This window comes from Equus przewalskii, chromosome 23, assembly GCF_037783145.1.
Source record: "Equus przewalskii isolate Varuska chromosome 23, EquPr2, whole genome shotgun sequence".
NCBI classification, from domain to species: domain Eukaryota; kingdom Metazoa; phylum Chordata; class Mammalia; order Perissodactyla; family Equidae; genus Equus; species Equus przewalskii.
In genome coordinates, this window is record NC_091853.1 from 5,677,370 (window position 1) to 5,704,241 (window position 26,872).

The window sequence follows — 26,872 nt, forward strand, 5'->3', positions numbered from 1 at the left end:
TTCCCTTATTAAATGTCATATATATAAGATATATATATATATATAACACTATGTGTAATGAAATATATACACAATTTCACTTACTCTTCCCAAGAACCCTGTGAAACATTATTAAGATCTTCATTTACAGATGAGGAAAATGAATTCCAGGAAAACTGAAGAACTTGCCCAATGTCACAGAACAATTAAGAAGTAGTGCTGGGCTTTGATATCAGACTTCTCTGACTTCAGAGCCACTGGACCATGATATCAGTATGTAATAATACCTCCCTGAAAACACATGTTTCTTAGTTTTCTGGAAAGAACCAGAAGGAAACCATTCTCTAGGAATAAAGACTTCTAGATGACAGCTTAAATGAAGAAAAACAAGAAAACAAAATGATTAGCAAAAGTTATTATAATGTAAACTTTTTAAACATTAATCTATTTTAAGACATTGGATAAAATTTTTAAACAAAAGTGGACAACAAACTTGAACATTTTAAAAATCATCTTTGATGAATGAATTTAATGATTAACACTTACAGTTAAAGGTAAGAATTTCCTGCTTCATGACATCCCATAACAAAGTGTGTGGGGTTGTGCTGAGACTTTGAGGGGACCGTCCAAAGTACTGTCCATTTAGTGTCATTAATATTTTGGAGTTTTGTCCCCGTGTGTCAATATCACCCTTCTATAGTGTTTATTCTACAGTATGTCTTAAAAGACCTTCAAAATGGCTAGAATATAGTTTATATTGTAGATTAAATAATAAAACAAGCACTTTTTGAGCGCTTACTCTATGACAGATACTGTGTCAAATGCTTTACTTATGTTATCTCATTAAATCTTCACAACATTCTTAGAAGTAGGTACTACTATCATGTACATTTTACATATAAGGCAGAGGGAGGGAGATAGCTTACCAGGGAGCATTAACTAAAAGTGATAGAATTTGGAGTTGAATCCAAATTTAGTTTGACTCCAAGACCATGTATATATATATTTGAGGAAGATTAGCCCTGAGCTAACATCCACTGCCAATTCTCCTCTTTTTGCTGAGGAAGAGTGGCTCTGAGCTAACATCTGTGCCCATTTTCCTCTATTTTATACGTAGGATGCCTGTCACAGCATGGCTTGATAAGCGGTGCAGACCAGGATCTGAACCACTGAACCCAGGCCGCCGAAGCAGAGCACATGAACTTAACCACTGTGCCACTGGGCCGGCCCCTCCAAAGCCATATTTTTAACCACTAGTCAATACTGCTTCCAATCTGATGAACACAGAACTTGACCTCAAGATACATAAGACCTAATTGTTGTTTTCTTTGTATTTCTTTCAAAAGCAAAACTTGGGTAGGTGAACTTAGAGTCTTTGAGGGGCTCTGTCTCTGCCAGAAACCTGAACCATTGAGAAATAAGACAAAATGGCAGGTCAACTGGGAGTCAAACTATCACCTTTATTAATGATGAAATCAACATTAAAGTAGTAACTTGTAATGATGGGCAAAGGAACTTCCTACTAGTCAGACCTAGACAAGGCTGGTTTCATGGATACGCAATCAGTACAGTGCTACTGGGTCTTATGCTAAGAAGAGCCCCACACTTGGGACTTTGTTCTGTGGTCACTTTCCTGAAATTCTTAACAATTTTATCTTTGAATGTGGGTTTGCGAGTAAAGTGTGATGTGACAATGAACCATAGACCAGGGACTTGGAGCCTTGGCTCATGCGCAGCCCTGACTCCTGCCTCCTCCCCAGAATGAGTTCTCAGCTGACTACTCTCTCCGCTTTGGCCCCCTGACCATACCTGGCTTCTCCTTCTCTACTCTGTGACCACTGCTACCCTCTTCCCAGGCAGAGGCCTAGTTGTGGGCTTGAGAAAAGTCAGGAATGAGCACATCCATCCATGGCATTTCTGGGAGAAGCCTCACAGTGGCTGTCCTTCTCTGGGCTGGCAGTGGCATGGTGTGTATGGTGGGTGACTGGCAGGAGGCCACATCTTGGCTGGATCAAGCCTCTTACCCTTCTCCTTCCATCAATCAAAGTACTGAACATGACCTAGTATGGAGTTTTAAAGATCTTTAGGGGTCACCTGTCTGTTGTCGATTGGGGCAGTAAAATCATGGGAAGGGGAGGTGCCTGGATCAATTTCCTCAGACCCCACCTGGAATCTGGGACCCAATGCATCAGTCCAGCAGTTGGTAGGAAGGGAAAACATTAGGCTCAAGTGATTGTGCAAGAGCCCCTTGTTTTTCCATTTACTTAGATCTTCTTTAATGTCTTTCAACAACGTTTTATAGTTTTCAGTATGTAGGGTACAAGTCTCCTATTTTTTTTGTTAAATTTATTCTTAAACATTTTATTCTTTTTTATGCTATTATAAATAGAGTTGTTTTGTTAATTTCATTTTCAGTTTGCTCATTGCTCCTATATGGAAATACAATTGATTTCTGTGTTTTAATCATGTATCTTGCAACCTTGCTGAACTCATTTATCAATTCTGATTGTTTTTTGGTGAATTTCTTAGGATTTTCTCTGTACCAAATCATGTCATCTGCAAATAGAGATATTTTACTTCTTCCTTTCCAATCTATATACTTTTTCTTTTTTTCTTGCCTAATTGCCTTGGCTAGAACCCCCATTACAATTTTGAATAGAAGTGGAGAGAGCAGACATTCTTTTCTTGTTCCTGATCTTAGGGGAAAAGTATTCAGTTTATCACCATTAAGAATGATCTTAGCTGGGAGCTTTTCACTGATGGCTTTTATCAGGTTGAGAAGCATTCTCTACTGCTAGTTATTGAGTGTTTATCTCTTCTGGCCAGCTTGAGGTACCCTCCAAGAACAAGCCACAGTATACAAGTTGAGAATTCTGGTGATTTTGTGCAGGAGTTAAATGCTCTAATATTTGCATTTAAAACTGTCCTTGCACAATATAAAGATGAGTGGCAAAATTTATACTAATAATTTAAATTTTGTTTACTTAAAATGACATTAAATATCAAACAAAAAGCACAGTGACAAGCTGAGAAAGGGCAGAAGAAAGAAAAAAGATTTATGTGTACCTTTAACATCACTTTTTTTCAGCTTTCTAAACAAAAAGATCCACATTTTCACATTTCAATGGGCCCTGTCCATTAAATAGCTGTCCCTGAGCCTGGAGGAAGAGGCAGGGCTAAGATTCTATAATTCTCTTCAAGACCGCCAATCAAATGAGTCACTACTTCCTGCCACCCTCCCCACCTTGCCCCCAGGAGTGAACAAGGGGATGAAGAGAGGCCAGAAGTGTTGCATTAATGAATACTTCTCACATGGGAAGATATCAGGAAAGGAGAATATGCATTTCCCCATAGTAGTCCGGGGAATTCTCATGGATGATTCAATTAAAATGGGCCACGAATAAATTATATTGCATTAAATAGAACCTCTAAAATGAACCGCCCTTTGTATAGCTGACCTTGGTGAAACTAGCAAAAAAGATTCAGAGCCAAATTAAGATATATAAATTGATATATGAAATAAATTTATCATTATTTCATTCATATTCAGTTCACCCACCAAAATAATAAATAAATATTTAAAATCTATTTAGGAAACCTGAATTTCATTTTTCTATTCAGTTCTCCTTAGCAGCATTGAAATCATAGAACATAACTTGCTTCAAGCTAGGAAGGAAACTAAATTTATCATTCAGTTTTTGCAAAATATCATGTTATAAAAGGCAAAGTCATCACCAAATCTGTATGAGTCAAGCTATTATCAACACAACTTTTCTAAAAGGAGGTGGAGTGGATAATTCCTTGATTAGATGTTTTTGTCTCTGCCTGAAACCCTCAGGGTGGAAATGAAGAAGATTCCTGAAGTATTTCCTTGACCTGAGATTTCACCTTTGCTACAATGTTTGACCTGATGCCTTTAAACTTGAAGTGGTCATTATTTTTCATCTATTTAAGGCATAAAATGCTAGTTGGTTCTCGTGCAATGTCTCACTTGAATTTGTGGCAATAAAATGCTTTTCAGAGATAGTCATAATGCTTGTGTTTTACATGTGGGCTATTTTTTTAAAATGAGTATTTTCCTAATGAAAAAGTATTTTCATTTTTAGTGAGTTACATCCAAAGGGTAAAAGAAAAATCCTGTGATAAAAACAAACTGCACTTAAAGAATGAAAAGTTATCTAAATGAGTAGTAATTGATAAAACAGAAACTAACGAATTCTTTCCTACCCTTACTCTCCCGTTCACCTCGGCACACGCTTGCCAAAACCATACCCAAAAGAAGCTTGAGCCCAGGTATCAAGTTCTCAAGCCTCAGGAATTCATACCTTAAACTGAAAAATCCAGGTCCCTCAGGGGCCTCAGACCTTCAGGCCTGAGTCATCAGGGGAATGGAGAATGGAGGTCTGATCTGTAAAGACAACATGGACTGGGGCAGAATGAGCTGGAATCCTGATCTACTGACTCAGGGAAAACACTCGATCCCTCTTAGAATAGTAAGAGAATCACTTACCTTGTAGGATTCCAGTTATGATTAAATGACATAATTTAAAGGGCTCAATATTATATTTAGCAGATATCCAGCACTCACTGAATAATAGCTATATTTATCCTCCCTGGAAAAGAAGTAGAGGAAATTAAAGAGGCAGAAAAAGAGGAAAAACAATGAAGATGAAGAGCGAAACGAAAAGCAAAGGAAAGGTGAGCGCTCAGGTGGCAGCTGTTCACTTTAGTGACAGAGGCTTGACATGACCCTTCTCTTCTACAGAGTGCATCATCTCCCACTGGTCTCCTGCCCTGCTTCACACCTGAAGGCCACAATATTGAGTGACGAAAAAGTCAGCGGATATAAAGAGTGAAAGATATGAGTCAGCGAACTTGGGAAAATATGAAGCAAGAGGAAGAAAGAGAAGACAAGTAGAAAAGCGTAGAGAAAAATGAAGGACAATAAAAAAAATAAAGACAAAGTTAAATATCTTGGTAGTAATACAGACCAGCAGGCAAAGACCACCAACCGTCTTTCTTAACTTAAAAAACAAGCACATCTTAGTCCTGTTAGTTTTGACCTTTAAGTTTTGGGGGGTTTTTTTTAGGTTTATGAGTAGGCTGAATCATGACAAATGTCTAATTTAAAATTGATTTAGCTGCCAATCGCCTCTCCTGTGAGAATCAGCTGCCAACTCAGCTCTAAAACAAATAAAAACACTTGGAATAATCCATTCAGCAACAGAAAAACATCTCTCTCTCTTTCTGGTACACTGGAGACAAAATAAATTAGCTCTGTTGAGGAGAGCGAGCCATATAAAGAAAGAAACCCTGTAAGGGGATGACTGCACTGGGGTCTCCACTATCACAGGCATAGAGGGAACTCAAAGCAGCAATTCTTGATTGAAAAGATGGTTCAAGCATTGGGCCAAGTGGGTTTTTTAAAGGTCACATGTCTTGGACACTGTCCCACGTTAAACATTTTATTTCCAGGACATAACAACTGGAAAGGTCTCTCATTCCGACTAACGTAAAAATAAAACACGGCATACTCCTCCCCTAATCCCACAGCCAGCAGCCCTCCTGGGAACAACTTACAAGATAAGACATCTTTGCAACAAAACACTGATAACTTTCTCCTTTTGGTCACTTCATTCTTCTCACTTCAGTATGGCTCTTCACAGGAGTGCAAATGCCCTATTTATTAGGAAAGACCTTGATCCTGTCCGTGCACAGCAAATACAAACAGCAAAGTTATCCTAACAAACTACATAAGTCAGTGTTTTCCTCTTCAATCTACTTTCTTTGTGCCTAATCATTGGCAGACTAGCAAAGCTTAGAGTCTGTGGCTTAGGAAGAAAGAGGTGTAGGAAGACTATGGGTTTTTGCTATCTGGGAGGGATTTCTGGACAGAGAAAGGAGGATTCTTGGCTCCAAAAGATTTGAGTCCCCTGGCTGCTTTGGGAAAGTGTCCTGTTTGTGTTGGGGATATCCCAGGGCAGGCTTTCATTACAGAAATTGAGAGAGATTGCCTTAGGCTTCAGTGCCTTTCCCAGGCTCGTTAAGTGTTGTTCACTCATTCCTTCATTCACTAGGTATTTATGAAACACTCCTGACTCAGAGCTGCGGAAACTGTGGGTTAAAGGCAGGCAACATCCTAGGAGATGTCACAGGAGATGAAAAGGTCACTGACTCTGACCTTGAATAGGCAGAATTGTGCTACAGAGGTTAATAACACAGATATTAATTGGAGTGAGGAAGTTTTGGGTCCATGTCTCAGATCCTCCATTTTCTAATATGACCTTGGGCACATTATTAATTTCTCTAAGTTTCAGATGAAGATAATAGTACTTACTCATAGGGTTATTATGAGCTTTAAATAAGATAATGCTTTACCTGGCATATTATTGCTTGACACATTGTAACTGTTAGTAGTATTTTAATAGTCTAATATTAAGGCATGTCTCTTTCTTTCTTTAGATCCCTAAATTAAAATAAGGAAGCACAGCTATTATTGCAGGGGATAGTTCTATATATAATCAATACCTCCAGAGACCCTTCTAGGTGGTGGAGTAAAGCCCGAGGCATCCTTCCCAAAAGGTCTCAATCTTTGAGTACTTGAAAATGACTTGATTATTAAAAACTCTTTTGTTCCTGTTGGATAGCCAAGTGCTTTGTGAATATGAACTGATCATAAGAGACTCTGATGCCCATTGTCTCTGAGAGGAGCCCTCTGTCTCCATCTAGCCCATCCTGCCAAATCCAAGACCTTTCCAGGCCAGCTGAGAGTTGAGCATTGCTGAACCTCCGAGTTGAAAGGAGAGTTAGAGGTCATCAATCTTAGCCCTGCTCTGTTGCATGTGCCAAACCATGTAGGTAAGTAAGACACTTAGGGCAGCCGATAATATTTCCTCTCAAAGCCTTATATGTGTTTTTTCTTCTTTTTCAGGGTTTCAGGTCCCCAGACTTTTACGGAATAGGCCAAGTGACTTTTGAAGGGCCACCTGTGAGTTATCATTTAGTAAAGTGAAAAAATAACGGCTCCATTTGTGGGCTCCCCGCTGTTGGAGGTGGCTGAGCATCTCTGAATTGGCTCTGGGTTGGTAGGAAAGTGTCAAGAACCCCATTGCTTTTACCATCTGTGCCGAATTAAGATGTATGCCCTTGCTTTGTGTGTACTCTTTGGAAATACATTTTTATACATAAGTTCATGCAGAGTGGTAGCAAAAATAGCCACAAAAAGGTTCCAATAAAGGGTGGCCAGAAGGCAAGGAGAGAGGCCTCCAGAGCATCTTAAAGCCGAGATGTAGGAGGAGGATGAAGTGCCTTTTCAAACAATAATAGTAATAATAGAAGTACCCATAACCAGCTACACCAAGAAGTAAAGGGTTAAGCGGTGTTGTTCATTGTCACATGATGCTGGGAAAGAGCTGGGCAGGAACCTCAGGGATGGGGAGGAGGCACATCTTGCCTGCACATGTGGCCTCTACCACAAACACTTCAAAGTGCCTCCTCAGACCGACATAACATTCTGACGCCGACTGTAAATGCCCTTGACACGCAGAGTGGAAAATATCAAACACTCCACCAGTCCCCAAAATGTAGTGTTTCTGCACTGGGAAAGGCCTTAATGAGCCTGCACTGAAGGGGGAAGTTGGGGGGAGGACTCAGGGCCAGGGAGAGGGGAGGGGGTGGAATAGGTGGTTCTGATTTAAGGCTCGTACTGATACACACAGAGCATGCAACTGCGCTCAGACCGCTGTGAATCTAAATGCCCCAGGTCCTTGCAGAACAGTCCCAAACATCAATTCCAGGCCTTGCTGAGTCAAGACCCTACTGAGACTATTTCCCCTTGCACATTCCAGGGCATGACTCTTGAGTGGAAGAATTTCCCAGCCCGCAGAGCTGTGATTTTTCTGCAAAGGAATCTCTGTGCCCTGTTTTCTCCCACACGGTTCCCCTCCGTTCTCACTGAGGATAACTTGTGATGCTGACCTCTCTTTGGTTTTCCATGATGGAAAAAGTTGGCAACCTGGAAGGTCTCTTTTGTCCTGGCAAGGGTCACCTGCATTTCTGGGAACAGAGGGTGTTTCCCTGGGGATCTGTTATCTGTTCCCAGTAAACGCTCTACAAAATAACTCAGCCAGTAGAATAGTCCAGACAATGTGGAGGAAAAGGGTGTGTCCCTCCTTAATCTTCCAACTTCTCTTGGATCTATCATTGGACCTTTGTGTTGAGTTGGTTCAGCCATTCATTCTTTAATTCATTCGCCATTTTTTTTTTTTTTTGAGGAAGATAGGCCCTGAGCTGACATCCACAGCCAATCCTCCTCCTTTGCTGAGGAAGATTGGCCCTGAGCTAACATCTGTGCCCATCTTCCTCTATTTTATATGTGGGATGCCTGCCAAAGCATGCCTTGATAAGCGGTGTGTAGGTCCAAGCCGGGGATCCGAACTGGGGAAGCCCGGGCCGCTGAAGAAGAGCGTGTTTAGAACTTAACCACTCTGCCACTGGCCAGCCCCAATTCATTCACTATTTTTGAAACACTAGGTTACGTAAGATTTACAAAACATGTTTCTTACCCTTTGAAAATATCCCTATACAGTCATGTGTCACTTAACAACAGAGATACATTCTGAGAAATGTGTTGTTAGGTGATTTCATTGTTGTGTGAACATCATAAAGTGTACTCACACAAACCTAGACAGTATAGCCTGCTACACACCTAGGCCATATGGTACTAATCTTATGGGACCACTGTGGTATATGTGGCCCCTTGTTGACCGAAATGTCATTATGTGACATGAGACTGTACAATAAGGGACAGGAATATTCAGTGAAGTAATTACAAATGAGTGCATCCAGTGCTATAAAAGAGACCTGTTACAAAATGCCCAGGAACCCAGGGGAGAAAGTGGCCACGTCAGCTTTAGCCTTCCCTGAGGAGACCATATTTAAGCTGGGCTTTGAGAAATGGGTGGGATTTTACCAGGAAAAAGAAACAGGCAGCGCAAAGACATGGGAGAAAGCAAATCACAGTGAATATGGGGAAGTCGATGTTCAGTGTGGGTGAAGTACAGGGCATGAGGAGCAGCAGTGGTCGACGAGGCTGGGAAGGCACAATGTTAAGGGCTCGTGTGCCAGGCTAATGCTTTTGTTACAACGTCTAAAGGATGTTCTACGGAGCTCTGATCTGATCACAGCTGTGTTTAGAAGGCCAAATGTGGTGGTGGAGTGAAAGATGAACTGAAAAGGTTTCCCCTAGCCTGGAGTCTTCCCTGTGGGTGTGGCATGCTCTGTTGGTCTGAAAAACCGCACTTGCTGATCAGAACAGAGCTAATTTCTATTTCTTTGCAGGTCTGCTAAACTTTCTTGGTTCTGCTACTCCCGACTCCTTAGAAACTTAGCACTAAAGACACCAGCGCTCTCAAGGCCTTCTTCTCCTGTTGCCCCTTGCTTCAGTCTCTTCAGATCATGTGTTCTAGGAGCAAGAACTTCAGGAAGTCATCAAAATCACTGGTCCGTTATAGAACTACACCCTAGAGGAAACAGGGAGGACGAAGTCTGGTCCCTGGGAGAGAGCAAACACATTCTTATATAAACACGGAGCAAATGTGAAATTTTAGCCAGAAAAATAGACTCACTTAAAATACATTCTGTTACTAAGCTTATACCAAACAGGCCCAAAGGGACTTGTCAGGACTTTTCTTGCAAATTACATTTACATGATTTTAGATGGTGTTTGGGTGGTTAAAATTCCTCTAGTATAATAACATGGGAACATAAGATAAGTGAATAATAAAAAAGGTAACTGAATCTCCTGTGTTAAATCCTAAAGTTTTTACAGGTATAATCTTCAGGGAATAAGGAAGAATTACCCCACGAACAAGAAGGGTTCTGGAAAGATAGCAGCAGTGGTCACTGGTTTCTTGCAAAGATTTAATTGTTACTGCTGGATTCAAGCCCCCAGAACGAATGAACTTATTTGCCTGATGAGAACATCAGATTTTATGCATTTTAAAAGCAATTAGTGGGAAACTGCTGTAAAAATAATTATGTCTTGTTTCTCCCTTCACAGAACGACTGGAGATGGCCAAAGTCATTGCTTTGTTTGGAACATTGGCTCTGATTAAAAGTTTTTGGTTAAGACTCAGCTACTTATTGTTGGAAACTTGTATGGCCTGGCCTGGATGCACTGACCGTATTGAATGTGCACTTTTGATGGATCCATCTGTCTCACCAGCTGCACCGTGGAGAGCCTGCCCTACCAGCTACAGAATACCAAGTAGTGTGCTGCGACTTTTCTATGCCTCGTGTTACGTTATTCAATCTTACAACAACCCTAGGAGATAAGTCCTACTCCTAGCCCCATTTTACATGTGAGGAAACTGAAGGCTCAGAGGGAACAAGTTTACCTGGAGCGTCCAAGGGTCAGAAGTGAGGTTCCAACCCAGATGTGACTCACTCTACTACACAGCACGCCAGTAGGGCTAAAGGACACCAAAAGCTGCTACCTGAGCACGGGGTTGGGGAAAGGGGAGTGGATAGGGTTTAGCATAATCAAGTAGCCAGGACGAGGGGCAGAATCACAGAGGTACCAAAACATTTCTCTCCCTTCTCTCTGGTGTGGGCTCCACTTTTGACCCTCTCAGGTGCTAGAGGAAGTGGGCACCATCACCCCCGGGCCTGCGCTTGTGTCTCAATGAACAGTTCAAGCGGCAGAGCCAAACAGATCACCAGCTCAGCAGACTCAAGGTCTGAAAGCAATTATGTTGGGCCTAAAACTAAATGGGCTGCAAGTAAAACAGAATTTAATAATATGTATTTAATTTCTAAATGCCCCCTGCTTTGACAAAATACCTAGTGGATACAAACATAAAATTTGTGTTTTAGTGATGAAGGCACATTACCAGAATTTTATTTCTCAGAGAAGCTGCTCCTGTCAGACAACTCCTCTGTGAGGTAGTCACACAGGCAGGCTGTCCTTGAGCACTTGGCACCTCTCTCGTCTGTTACTTTAAATGGTCCACAGGGGCACACGGGGCTCCTTACGGCCCAGCTGGCTCCCCACCACTGAAGCTGAGGAAGATCCCGCCCTGCTTCCTACTCTCTCGCCTTCTATTCCTTGAAAAGAGCAGAAGAAAAATGAAAGCATATACTTGGCTTTGATGAGCATCTTTACATGACAGCCAGCCTTGAAAGGAGCCCAAGCAAATGTCCTGCTGCCTCTCGTGCATTAGCTAAGAAGTCTCAAAGCCAGCAAGAAATAAGACCCAGTTTGCAAGAAAAGAGTGAAGCGGCAAGTGATCTTGTTCCCCATGTTGTTCCAACAGAAATACTGAATCCCCGCAGGTCCCTTGAAATGGCACGACATCGGTGTTTTAGATTGGAATAGAAAATTGGGACCCAAGAGGACATGATTACCTGGATGTCCTCAAGGCACCTCATCTTTCCCCTGCAAATGTACTCTCTTGCCCATATGTCCTCACTCAGCGAATGGTCCCACCATACACCAAGGCACACACGTTGGAATCCTAGATTCTTCCTCCTACCTTATCCCTCAGTAAGTCCTACTGTCTCCTCTGAATATCTCTTTTCTCTTCTCTTCACAACCATTGCCAACTGTCCAAATCCTCTTTATTAACCTTGTCCCCCTCTGCCCATCCTCCACACTGCTGCCAGGGTGATGCTTGTAATCAAGGATTAATGATAATCATCATTGTAGTTAGCATTTTAATACATGGTGCCAGGCACTGTGCTAAGAGCTTTGCCTCTATCCTTTTATTTGCTTTGATAACATCTTGCCCTTCTCTGAGGTTTTTAATGATTCCCGTTACCAACAGGACGAAGGTGCAGCTCTTTTATACAGTGTCAAGATCAGGACCCCTCCTTACCACTATTCACCTCCTGCTGCTGTTAGCCTGTCACTTGCCCCACATCACCATGCAGCCCTCACAGCTCCCTCCGCGCTCTCCTATCTTCTTGCTTTCAGAAATGCTGCCCCTTTCCTCCACATGCACCCCACACACTTTTAACATCTTGTACCTCATTAACTAGATCACTCTCTTAGATGAGATAGTTTCACTGCAGTCTTCCTTCCCCCATCCCTAAACACATGTGCACCTTGGAGAATAGTGAGATAATTATTCTACTATGTGCTGACATATGCTGGCAAGATTACTATTGTCACAAATTCTCAGTGCCGTCAACAGACTAGACTCTATATTTAAACAATCTATGTCAAAAGGAATGCTTCAGATCAACCATTCCAAAATCCAAATGACAATTTTTGTCAACAAACATCAATAATGAACTAGCCAACCCTAAGAATTCCATATAAAAGATAACACAGTCCCTCTTATGACACATTTTGCAACCAGCTTCTCTTAAGAGAAAGGATCTTTGCATGTTTTGTCCCATGTTTCCTTCCTAGTCTCTAGGACAGAACCTGGCATATTTTAGGTACTTAAATAATTGTTGAAAAATTTTATTGATACAAAGAGACAATTTTATGGCTATAGTTAAACATTTGGATATGCACATTTAATTTTTTCCCTGTGTTATATTTTTCATTTTCTATGACAACGAGAGTATAAACTTTTCTGAAGAGCCATTTAACAACATATGAAGAGCTCTGAACAATTCATACTCTTTGTGGCAGAGACTGCAAACTGACTACCCAACATCCATTTTCCTTGTCTTCTTTACTAACAGAAATCTTTTATGATTGAGTTGGAAATGTGTCCAGCTGCACCTCTACCTATCCCAGCCTTCTTTGAAACTCCGTGTGACCACGTCACTAAGTTTTTATGACTAATGAGATATAAGTCAAATTTTTTTGTGAGGGATTTCCAGGAAGTCTTCTTGGAATTGGGGCAGAACACTGATGAAATCTCTCTTGCTTCCCCCTCCTTCCTGAAGCCTAAAACCAAGATTAGATGGCTGCATCTCCGGCAGCCACCCGGACTCATTCAATCAGAAAGGATTTGTTACAGGGTATTGGAAGCTTACAGAGTTTGTAAGAGGGCCGAAGAACCAAGCTTGAGGGCACTATCTAAGGACAGTGGATCCAGGAGAAATGATGGCATACCTCTCTGCCACTGCCTTACTGCTCAGCACTCGACACCCGTGACAGTAAAATGTAGCTCACACCAAAGAATACATGGCTTCTCCCACCGTGCTTTCCAGAAGAGATTTTCTTTCTCGCTTGCGCCCCACTTCCCCTTGCTCATTCTGCCTCCAAGTCTTGCAGTAGTGTGTCTGCTACTTGGAACTCAGGTCACCTTAGAAACTGTAGCTAAAGGGAGGTCTGGAAAATATCATTCTATTTTCCAATTTTCCAGCCTCTGAAGTACAGGAAGACACATGAGAAGGGGACTGGAGTGGGTGTTGAGAGAACCAGAATGAAATATTTTCTACTCTGCCAACTCAGTCTTACCTGTGGTTCTTTGTGTTCAGAATGATGGGAGACACGCAGCAGTGGGAGTATACAGTGGAGTATGTTTCATGCGCATGGTGCCGAGGGAGGAAAATTTATAGAGCATGGGAAAGAGATGTTACTGAACAATCATTAGCACTTAGAGGATCTCAAAAATAACAGCAAATACCAGCTAGTCACAGTCAATTCAAGGACTGGGTAATCACACAGCTGCCAGACTGGCCTCCTGCCACTACCCCTGTCCCCTTCAGTCTCATCTCTCCACGATGATCAGAGTGACCCTGTTATAACTGAAGGCACATCAAGGTGCTCTTCTGCTCAATACTCTCTAATAACATCCCTTTTCCCTCAGAGAAAAGCCACAATCCCCCTCTCAGTCACTCTGCCCATTTGTTCCTCCAATGTTCCAGGTACGGTTCACCACAGGCTTTGCCCTGCTGCTCTCTTTCCGTGGAATACTCTTTCCCCAGGTACCTGTGTGGCCTCTTCCCAAATGTCGTCTTCTCAGGGAGGCTCTCACTGGCTACCCTATCCCAAATTGCATGCCCCCTTCCTGTCAACTTCCTATCTTGCTTCCTCTTTATCTTCTCCTTAGCACTCTTTTCCAATGGACCAAATTTTCAACAAATTTATCTTGTTTATAGGTTGTCACTTCCCACCCCCTACAATGTAAGCTCAGTGCAGGTAGAGGTTGTCATCACCTTGCTTCACTGCTGTCTCCACAGAAACCAGAGCAGTGCCTGGAGCATGATGGGTGATTCGTAAATATTTGTTGAATGAATGAATAAATGAACGAAATGGTTGTGTTAAAGAGCTATTGGATGGATGAAAAAATGAAAGAGCTTTTCCTACAGAGGGATAGAATGTAACGAGATTTCTCAGGAGACAGAAAAGGAAACTTTCTACAGCACCTTTCCTTCAGGGGTTCCCTTGGGGGCAGGACTGTCGAGGCGCTCTCTGTCAGCCAACCCTCCATGGGGAAACCTTGGGCCTGACCGTGTTGTGGCTGGGAAGCAGCCCTGGCCTGGGAGCAGCAGCAGCAGGCCCCAGCTCTGCCTTGCTGCCTCAAGTTATGTGAGTTTGGGGAAGCCCTTTCCACTCGATTGGACCCTGATTTTACCGGTGGAGAAACTTAGGCTTCTGCAGACTCGGACTTTCTTCCATGATGGATTGGCACTGAAGGAACAATTCACTGATGAGAGATTTAAGCTCTGTGGGTGTAACTCCAAGGAGCTCAGGAGCTACATTTCTTGCCTATGAATTTCCTCCAGAAAGGCTTGTGGCGGCAGAAATTCCTCCACTCCGCCCCATGGAGCAGCGCCATGTCCAGTGGGCTGTGGCCTTTGCAGGCTCATGTGGACGCTCAGAGCTCATGAGGATGTCTGTGGCCTGCCTCCTTAGGACATCGTGTTCCATCCACTGCAGTAATCTTGTGGTCCAATCTTCATTTCTACTCTAAATACACAAGCTTTCTCTGCACATTTCACGTGAGAATCTTGAAGGAATCCAGAGACATTTTTCTTGAACCTGCCTGAAATTTGTTTTGGCAGAAGTTCTGAAGGCTGAAGTCTTGAGAGATTTGGGTTTTGTTAAATTATAGATATAATTTCGATGAGGTTAAATAACTCAGGCAAAAACTGGAGTACCCTCCCATCAAGTCTGCCCTTGAAACTGGACTCATCCTACAAGGCCCGACTCTACTGCTGTCTTGTCCACAAAGCTTTCCCAGATCATCAGAGCTAAGAGGGCCTTCTCCTCTCCCCGAGGGTGTGTGACTGCACAGCATGTAAAGGGAGCCAGACAGATAAGGGTTCAAAGCCCAGATCTTGCTGGTGGGTAACCTTGACCAAGCTCCCTAATTTCCATGAGCCTCAAATTTCTCAACCATAAATGGTGATTGTGAAAATAATAGTAGGTAATATTTATTGAACGCTTACTGCCAACTACCATATTCAATATTTTACATTGTCTATTTTATTCAATCCTTTTCAGAACCCTATGGGACAAGGCATATCACTGTGTCTTCTTTATGTATGAAGAAACTGAAGGTAAAAGGGAATGATACTTTATATCTCACTGGGTGGTAAAGACTAAATTTTAAAAATATATTCATTGTGGCATTCAGTAAGCACTGAATAAATGTAAGCTCCTTCTCCATCGCACCCATGAAATCAGCTTGGGTGTGTCGTTCTCACAACACTTACTATTGTGTTGCCTTATATTGTGATTTATGTAGAAGTAGTAAGATAGGACAGGACAGGAAATAAACGCCAGGCTGTGGAGTGAGCCAGGCCTGGGCTCCTGCCCTTGGACATGTTATTTAATCTTTATGAACCTTGGTCTCCTCAGCTGTGAAATGGGAGTAGTAATATTGTAAGGATTCATTGAACTGATCTGTAGCATAATCTAGAATAATGCCTGGCATATAATAGCTAATGCTATTACCATTTATCATTAATGTTTAAATCTACATTCCTTTTCAATTTGAAGTTTCCTGAGGAATAGAACTGACCTTTTCCATCTGTGAACCCCTGTTTGTGGCCTCACCCTATGCCCTGTATGTAACAAAATTGCTTCTCAAAGTGCATCCAAAGGGCCACCTGCATTAGAATGTCCTGAAAGCCTGTTAAAGAGAAGATTCCTGGACACTTCCCCAAACTCAATGGATCAAGATCACTGGCAGTGGCCCAGGATTTTGTGTTTTAACAACCTGCTGAAGTAAGTCCCATGGACACTGATGTTTGAGGTCCACTCTACTAGTGGCACTAAATATCTATGCATAAAATAAACAAATGGATAGTTGACCAAAGCAATTTGTTTAAGTGCGCAGTTTTTAAAAGTAATGGAAAGAAAAAATACCAATAGTCCTAATAATTTTAGGTTAAAAAGACTCTGGTCTTGCTCTTTGGCGTGGAATTTTGGACCTCACTTGCTCGTTTGGCTTATCCTTGCACCAAATTCTCCTTCAGTCCATATCCTTGAGTAGGTGGGAGCAGTTATCTATTTAGGCACAAGTCTTTATCAGGCTCTGAAGATATCCTGAGAACTGTTAGTCTGCAGCTAATTCAGCAGCAGCATAGACTTATGCACACTCTGGGTGACTGCCTGTAAATAGCATCCCAAAACTCTGGGGAGATGAGTTATATTGATGGAGTCTACAAGAAAACAAATCTCTTTCAACTTCCAAAAATACTTCAATAATTTTTAATTGGCATATAAATCTTTTTGGCCTCAACATTTTAGCAAAGAATAAAATTCTTGAGTCACATGAATCATATATATAAATATTTTGGATTTATTTTTATACCAGCTAGTTTCTTTTTCAAGGACATTTCTTAAAACACCATTAAATGAAAGATCATTTTCCTATAAAGACTTGTCACACCAACATTTCAATGGAAATGACACCCCTTTAAAAATATAAAGGGAAGGAAGACATGATAGTGATGTGGTCAGCAGAGTAATAAATTAAATTCACCTGGCAGTGTTTGTTCTCCACGTCTGAGGAATGTAAAAGAACACATTTGTAGTGAATGAAAAAAAAATCCACAGAAGGAGAAACCCGTTCTGAAACATGAAAAGAGAGGTTACAGTTCCAAAACCCTGACTCCAGCATAAACGGCATGTCCGGGTTAAGAGTCACACTCCCTGGGTAATTTCCATACCAAATGTGCGGCATTTTACAAGCCAAAACAAAAGCTGTCAAGCCCAACCAAGCCTAAGCCAGTTTAATTTCTCTCCCAGAAAAGAAAGACAATAACAACCTAGAATTGAATACTTTCTTCATTAAAAGTCTCTGTATTTTTAATTTTTAGGTGAGCTGAGTGGTAAAAACTACATACCGAAATGGCTTCTTCCAGGAGGTAGTAATTGCAATATGCTAAAAAGCTCAAAGTCAAGAGTTCTACAGGGTTTGTGGAGTCTCAGCTCTAGCATATTTCTTGGCCCTTTAGGCCTCAATTTCTTCTCCTGCATAACAAGAAACAGAGTTGTGCCTTTTCAAAGGAGTGGATGTGGGGATTATGTGTTATAATGCCTGTAAAGCTCTTAGCACGGTCCACTGCACATATGGAAAGACCTTAATAAATGCTAGTTGTTATAATGACACAAGCTTCAGCTTGGAGACAAAGATTTCTGCCTTATTGAAATGAATAACCAATGCTTGTGACCTCAGTAAAAATGAAGTATGATGTTGTGTAACTCTGGCACGGGAACTAAAGTGAAGTAGAAACTGAAGAACACGCAAGTAAAGCCAATTATCTGAGCAGCAGGGGGTGTTTGATGTACGCTGGCTGGATGTGTCTTAAAGGAGATGGCACTTCTAGACATGCCTTATGTCATCAAAAAGCTTCTACGCCAACAATAAATTGCTGTTGTGTATTTAGGCAATAGTGCCAAATGCAATGCCAGATTTATCTGAGTTCTAGTTCTAGGAATAATGGCCGTCTGTTAACTCCTTTTGCTCCAGGGAATACAAACCACTGAGTATGAGTTTTTATGTTTTCACAAATTATACTATGATAGTGAGGGAGTGGGAATAAAAATTTCTGTTTTCTGTTGGGAGAAGGAAGTCCAAGCAGAGAAATCTGCTTTCATAGGGTCACACAATTGAAACAGAACCTCAATCTCAACACTAAACTTCAAACTCAGCTCAGTAAAGCTCACTATGCTTCACGTGGGCTTTGAGTGCACAGTAGCTCTGCTTCCCTTTGGTTTCATTTTCAAGAGTAATAATTCATAGATTTCAACCAATTTCATGGTTTTTCCAATCACTGGCTCTGTGAACGTGGCTCAGGGTGTTATTCTTTTTGACTTCCATGTAAATGTGATGCAGGTGTGAGTCTCGTGCTGGGCAGAATTAGGAAGCGGTGCAGTCCTGAGGGCTCTGGGGAACCACACCTTTGGTTTTCCATTACAAGTAGGTGAACAAAGCTGGGAGCAAATCAGAGATCTGAGGGAGAAGAGCCCGCATTCCAGGAAGTGGCCTCAGCATCCAAGCAGGAGGCATCAGGAGTAGTCGGGAGAAACTTGAGGATCACAGAGATGTCTGTCCTGAACGAGCCCAGTCCGTGGGGAAAGTTTTATGTGCGGTGAACGGGTTTGGGGGTTTGAATAATGACCAGCTGGGATGAGAGAGTTGAGCTCAAAGAATCTTCTAGAAGCTGAAAGATGATTGACACCACACCCATTATTTTAAAACAAACAAAAAAATACAATCTGTAAAGAAATGATAGTCCAATAACACACAGGCAGAAAGTAAATGAAATAAGAGAAAAGTAAGCATTTTGGCTCCAGCTTTAGTCATCCAGTTTCCTTTTCTCAGAAATGATAAATATATATTTTTAGAAAAATGTACTTTAGGGAAATAAATGGAACTGCAGCCAAGATTCTGTTAGAAGATGTTTATCATTATGTTACTCATATTAGTGAACTAATGGAAGCAAATTGAACGTTCAACAATGGGAGAATTTTAAATAATTTAGCACATATTGATACAATGGTATATTAGAAACCCATTAAATAAGTTTCTAAAGACTGTTTTACGACATAAAAATGTTGACAATGTATTTAAGTGAAAAGTAAGACCTAAAACTGTGTATACAATATGGCTTTAATCATGTAAAAGAAACACAAGGACATAAAAAAAAGATTGGAAGTAAATATATGATCAAGGAAACATTGATACCCCATCACTGGGTGATAAGCTTGTGGGATATTTTTACGTTCTCCTTTGTTTATATTTTTAAGCAGTAATTAAGAATACTTTTCAGTAATATGAAGAAATATTATTTGAAGAACGATGATGTGACAAACCCACATAGAAAGATGGCCAATGTGCCTGGAAACCAGTTTTTCTACTAAAAACTACCTGTGCCTGCTATACCTGGAGAAGAACAACTCCAAATCAACCTTACACAGTACCACCCCCGTGGCTACCTTGATTCAAACTTACAGAAATTCGCCAACACCAAGCCACTCAGCTGGCCTCAGGAATGCACACGTCTGAGCCATTTCCCCTTGGCCATGTGGGGAACATCATTCCCATATATCCAGAGTTGTAAGCAGTCCAAGTCCTGTCATTTTCTGTGGGTAAAAGGGAGGGAAGGAGGTACGTGATGGCATGCATAGAATCCAATATCATCTCCTGTGCCATTCCATCTCACCAGCTTTCTTACGGCACAAACTCTTCAACTCATTCTTTATTTTTTCCTCTCAAGAATTTGCACAGAATTTGACACGTGTGGAAGATGTCTTCCCAGCCTCCCTTCCTTCAGCATGCTCCCCAGTCATTCGAATACGTGGTAGGAAGATAAAACTTTTGCGTTTTATTTTCTGGATTGAATTCTCTCTAGTTATTGTTTATTTGGCTTTGAAATGCTCTCCTCCTGGGAAATGAGCATTTGCGCATGCTGCAGGTAGGAATACGAATTGGTATAACATGTTTGGGGATCTGTTAATCATAAACAAACACATATCCACATATGTACATATATATATGTACTGTACCTATATATATTAAGACTCTTGAAAGTGTGCAAACCCTTTAACCCTAAAATGCCACTTCTAAGAATTTATTCAAACTAAATAATCAGCAATGATTTTTGAATAATAGTTTTTATCAAATTATTATTTATAATTGAGAAAACCTGGGAATAACCTATATGTTTAAATGTTGGAGATTAGCTAAATGAATAATATATTCACAAATTGGTAGACTATGCAATTGTTAAAAATAAGAATATTTAATGACCTGAAAATAATTATGATATATTAGTCAGTACAAAAACCGGGGTGTAGAACATCGTGACCTCAATTTTGTAAAAAAAAAAGAAAAAAAGGAAAAGAAAAGAAAGAAAAAAAGATTAAAAATGGCAACAGAAAGCCTGTACAACAATGTGTCAACTATAGTGTCGCTGGTGACATGTATGTCTCTTTTTACACTTTCCCAGGTTTCCCAAGCATTATACACTGAACATATTACTTTTACAGTCAGATAAAAAAGCTATTTAAAAGTTTCTTTCCATTTAAATACTACTGCTCTCTACATGAAATTTGGTTTAAATAACAACATTGAACATCACGTGTCATTGGCATCTTTTGAATAAGACTCCAAAGCTCTGAGAAAAGGTAAGGAAACCAGCATTTGTTGAGAATTTACTATGTGCCAGACATTTTCCCAAGCTTATGTTATTTAATTCTCAAGTGAACCATCTGAGAGAGATGACGGACAGCCTCTCTTTAATCCCTCTTTGTACTGAAATCCCTTTATACTGAAATATAATTCATCCAGAACATTTTCTCACAAGATTCTTGTACAAATTGATTGAAACTACCCTATATTCTTCAAAATTATGAGGATCAACTGATTTCTGAGGTTGGGACTGGAAACTGTTCTGTGATGGTGGGGTGTAGCTCTTTGAAGTTGTCTCAAGCAGCAAAACAGTGAGGAAGCACAAAGACTTCTGGGAAAGAACTAGCTAATGTATCAATGTCTAGGACGTCCATAACTTTCATCCAACCTAGCCTTAGCAGTTGTAAACAGATATTTCTATGAAGAACCAGAAGCTCCCTTGGGGGCATTGTGTTCATTCTCCTTCCTTTTGGATCTAATCATTGTGCCAAATTACTCAAGAAAATGCGCCAAATTATACTGCAAATATAACTTTTCCTCTAATGGGTTAAATAACCAGAAAGTTTACTAAATGGAATAAATAAGCACCAATTCCACTTTCCCTAAGATCAGGAAATTTAATCTTTTTAAACAGACTTGATAGTTTGGTTTTGGCTTTTAAAATCCTTTGCTCTGTGTCTAAGCTATTACTTATAAGGAAAGGAAGACTTGATTTTTATAAATTCCTTCTTCCATCAACTAAAAATACCCTAATTCTTCCCAGTGATTGAGATAAAAAATAAGATTTCATGTGAATGTCTTTCTTCTAGTGACTACAGAAGTGAAGTTTAATTTTTAGGGAATGTGTACCTCATCTTCTCTGGAGTTTTATTTATTAAGAATGTGTCATTAGTCAATTTATGGAGGATGCTTCCAAGACAGTGTGGCTCAATAATATCTTAACTCCAGTTGGAGAGAGTAAAAAAGCCTTTACAAATATAGAGTGGAAAAGTAATGCAAGCTTCATTTAGGCAAAGCTGCTTGGCCTAGACAACTTCTAGAACTAAGTGACGCAGGAAAGGTCTGGAACTTTACTTAAGTGAACAGGGAGGCTGCCATTATACTTGACACCTGGATTTGGCGTCTAACTGCTGCAAGAAAAGAACACAATTACAGAGCACAATAGGACAAGATAGATTCCCTCTGTATATTGCTCTTCACCCAACACTTTTATCATTGCCAAGAAGAGTGTTATAAATCACTCCCTGATCATTCGTCATATGTTCCCCAGATTGTAGTTCATTTTCCTGAGCCTCAACTCATTGCAGTTCACTGGACCAGAGTGTGATATTGAAACCAGGCCCATCTCCTTCAGAGCTCTACTATTCATATTACTCAACCTCTGTGGTTGTGCTGGGTGCCAAATCTATGGATGGATCCTTCCACCCCCATTAGAAGCTCCCTGGATCTTTAAGCAAGAGATATCCTTTGTTACCTCTGAGTGGCTCATGTACAATTTAGGGGAACCTCAAGAAATCTGCTGACCTTGCTTAGTTCTGCCTACTTCAGAATCCACACAATTTAACATCTGCAGTGGCTCTGCGACAGGAAGAGCCTGAAGTTGGGTGGGACCAGGAATATACATTGTCCTGACAACTGAAGGATGCTTTTGCCTCTCAGTGCAAGTGCTAAAGGGAATTGAATGTGGCTGAGTATACATGGATCATTAGGTTTTTTTCCTCTGGGGAGAAACAATCACTAATTGTGACCTTTCCTCCAAGATTAACTTGAATGGCAGGCAGTAGGAACACTTCTAAAAACAAAAGCACTCTTTGGCCTGGAGAAGAGAATGGTGGGGAAAAGAGATAACATTTTTAAAAGTCTCTCATTTTAAGTGGAGGCACAAAGGAAGGCAGGATCAAAGAGATCTTTTCATAACACTGGTTATAATTATCATTGGTGATAATTTAAATACTTGATCGCTCCAATATATTGAAAGGAGACTTGCGGCTTGCTCATGTCTCCAGAAATTACAGAATATAAAACAAAGTTGGAAAGTTGCAAATGGACCTGACTTTGTAAAAGGAAGCAAAAGTATTTGAAATTTAAATAGCAGTCATGGAAATTATTTTCCAAAAATAATTTATTAGGGGAAGCAGAAAGAAATCTGACTGAAAAAGAATAAGGTATCACACATGTGTTTTTTACAAAACAACATAAAAGGGAGATTTAAGGTTGCTTTCCAGGATTTAGTAATAAGTATCAGCAATATAATGCAGGGTTTGGGCATGATGGATGGAAGCTGGAAATAGGTAAACAATTATTCATTGGACCAGAGTCCATCGTAAGAGTGAATAGGCAGGAGACAAGTGCCAGTGTTTGCAGAGAGACCACCATGTTCTCAAAACTCCTTGCCTCCTCCAAAAAACCATGTTCATTTGGGGAAAGATTCTAGCCAGGACTTGGTCCTTCAAGGATTTCATGTCTGGCAAGAAGCTCTGAAAAGCACTCCTGCCAAACTTTACATCCTTCACATCCTGAACTTTCTGGGAATTCCAGCCCTCCTTGGGAGAATGAGATGTTTATTTTCATTCCCCCCTGCCAGGTCCAGAGAAGAAGTTGAGCACTGCTAAGGGCTGGTGCCAACTATACAATCTTGATGTAGCATGTAAAGATCCAATACGGGTCACTAAGTTTGAGGTTGCTAATTATCACTAATGCATTAACAAGTCAACAAAAATATTTATCAAGCACCCTGTATGTGTAAGGCATAATGGTCGAGGTGTATAAATGAATTTAAGATACAGCTGCAATCAAGGAATCTATAATGTTGTTGTAGAGGAGACATTGGACATTAGCTCTTGGTGGCTATTGTTAATTAATTTTTCATGGAGATAAAAATGAATGGTCAGTGTGATGATCAATAAGAACCACCAAGTTCAGATAAAGGAGTGATAGATCACCAGGGACGAGAGTGGTCACCACGCCTTCAGGAAATAAGGATCCCTGAGGAAGGAAGGCAGCAAACAAACACACATTCACTGATAACCTACTGTGCGTCAGGCTCCTCGCATTTACTCTCTCACCTCACTTACTCGTTTAATCCTCTCACCAAGTGTCTGAAGTAAATTTTATTCTTCTTTTTATAGATGAGAGCATAGAAGCCTAGAGATGCTTAGAAACTTGCTAAGATCACAAAACTAGTAAACAGAAGAGTCAACATTTGAACCCATGTCCAACTGAGATAACAATCTTATAGTCTTCACTTCATGATGAGGGATGGCTAGATGTGATAGGCTAAGAGGAAGCCAGAAAGCAACTTCCACACAGCATTTGCTATGTATTTTCTAAATATGTACCTACCTAGATAGTTGAAATTATTTCAGAGGTTAAAAGCTTTCTTAGTGAAATGACAAGGAGAGAAAAATGATGGCCTAACACATAGAGGTAAATGCTACAATTGAGTTTTTAGCTCAACATTGACTGGTTTGGCATTTCCCCAGAAACAGACCCAGAGGCAAGGATTCAAGAGTAAATAGTGTAAAAGGGCAAGCAGGAAATATTGGTTGAAAAGCAAGAGAGTGACGCAAGGAAGAGAAGGTAGCAAATAAAGGATGACAAATTAAGCCAGCTGCCATGACAGATGACTGGAACTTAATCTTGTGGGGGATCTCTGCAAAACAATGTAGAACGCAAGCCTCAGAATCACCCACCCAAGGGGTCAGAGAGCTGGAGGATTTATCCACCAGCTCCAACCACTCATTGGTCAAGAGCTTTGGCAGAGGGGTGATGGAGTAGGGGTAGTTAATTTCCTGGTACTTCTTGTCTGCCGTGTGCACAAGCGGAGCCCCATCCAAGGCTTGGGGGTAAACCCCAAGGGAAAATCATGCAGTCTTGGTTGAAACTGGCTGTCTTGAGTGACATGAGTAAGGCCCAAGAGATATGGGCAGGGCACTGACAGCACCTGCTATAAACATCAGTATCTTTGGTACAGGTTTTGTGATATTCTCTATGACATTGTCTCTCAAACTTCAGATGCATAAAAAGCACTTGGGGAGCTTGTTAACAGATCCTGGAACCTCACCCATTGAAATTCTGACCTATTGTTCAAGGATGGAGTCCGGGAATTTCCACCATTAATAAATATCCCAGGTGATTCTTACACACACGATCTGTAGATCATACAGGAAGAAACAATGCCTGGAATCTCCAAGTGTTACATGGACAACAGATGAACAATGGGGAGAACATGTGGTACAGTGAAAAGAGGATGGTATTTGGATCAAGATATCCTTGAATATGTATGCTGGCTCCTTTAGTGCCCTTAGAAAAATTACATAAGCTCTTTGTTTCAGTTTCTTTACCTATAAAATTGAGATAAAACCACACAACTGGACTGTTTCCTATGAGAATTAAATAAGAACATATAGAAGAGTCCAGAGGACTATGTGACACATGGTAAGTGCCCAGTGTTAATTCTCTTTTTTTCTCTCCGAAGATTGAAATCTGTTGACAAAGTGATGCCAATGGCATTTGATAGCTAATGCTGTTTGGCAAATTATTCCTGACTACAAGAAAACTTGATGATAGAATAATGCATGCATCAGCTTTAAATTTATCCCACACTTTTTCAGCACAGCTTCAAATTGGGTTAATTTTTGCCTTCCACTTATAACTGCATTATATAATAATTACCCTGGGGCTATAAATGGAAGTGTCCATGTGCCAAGAGACATAGCAGGTTGATCTGGCTCCAGATCTGGCCCAAAGACCTGGACTCCAGGCTCTTACCCTCAGATACTGACTTTCTATTGAGAAACTGTTTGGTTTATTGGCCCTTTGTGTTTCCAGGAAAGATATTTCCAAATATATACTGAGAAAAAAAGGAAAAATGCCAAGAAAAAAATTAGAGACAAAATAGACCATGATTTTTAATAGATAATACTTATTTATTTTTATTATCTCATCATGCCCAAACTGATAGGCAATCAGAAGGAATTTGGGGTTATAATGGTATTACCATAATATAATATAACCTCAAGAGATAAATAGTAGAGCACAAAGCAATGTGATTCACGCTTACAGATCCTTGAGTGTTCATTGAATGTAACGGCATCATTTAGGACCCAGTCACTTTTATGCTTCTCCAAGATCTCTAGGTACTTCTCTACCTGTGAGAACTACCTGTGTCTCATCTTTCACTTACTCACCTTGTTTGGCTGAAGTGTTAGCCAAATCTCTCTTGCCTTAGTTTAAAGTGCGTGACTTCTGCTTGGTCGTCAGGAATATAGAGGAAAATGTACCAAAGAATGAAGCTTTGTTAGCTGTTCCCAAGATCAGTTGACTTACTCTCATAAGCAAAACATGCCTAGAATAATACTAAAGACTTTAAAAGAAAATTTTTTTCTATAAACGTTCATGTCATTTATTCCTGATATGGGTCACCAAGATCTTTTGCCAGAGCACAACGCTGCCCACAAATGTGGTGCCGGATCAGCTGTTTCTTCAAGTGCAGGTATGTGAGATATGCAGTCCACCATATTAATGTCACCAGAGGAATAGACACTCTTGGACGTGAGGCCTACAGCACAAGCCATGCGGGAAACCATTCTGTTATCTCACCCCACTGAACTGCACCTCCCACAGCAGTCACTTCCCTCATACTTACACAGGAAAACCGGTGTGGTCTGAGGGTAGAAAGACGGGCTCGAAGGTTGGGGTGACTACTTCTAGTCCAGGTTCTTCCTGACTCTTACTTAGGGACTAAGACAAGTTACATCTTTACATTCTCATTCTCTCTAAAGTAAAGTTATGGAGTTGGATTAAATGATCACTAAGCTCTTCTTCATCACTGAAGGTGGTTTTTCTAAGGAAAAGAATCAGGATAACCAATAATAAATGCATCTGATCCTCATTATTTACAGTAATTATGTCCTATAAAGTAGCCACATCACTGATTTAGCAAATGCTGAACCATTGCTCTTAGGGGAAATACAGGGTTAGGTTCCTGCAGGGCTCTGAGAACATTGTCATCAACTAATGAACACATCACCTTGTTTTTTGTGTGTTTCTGTTTAAAGAGATCTTATTTAATATATATTGCTGATTTATTAACATTGAGCTCAAGGCAACAGCACTATAACTCATGCCTGAACAAAACTTATCTAACATGATTACTTTCTCCTTAAGGTATATCACAGCCTTCTTGTGCTTAGGAACACTACACAACGTTTCAGCACTACACTTGGAGGTCATTTTAAACAAATGAAATCATTGACAAAAAGTACAAAATGCCAAAAACATCACAGTGAATAGACCATGAAAAGGGCACTTATTTATAGGTTGAGAGTTGAAACAAGAAG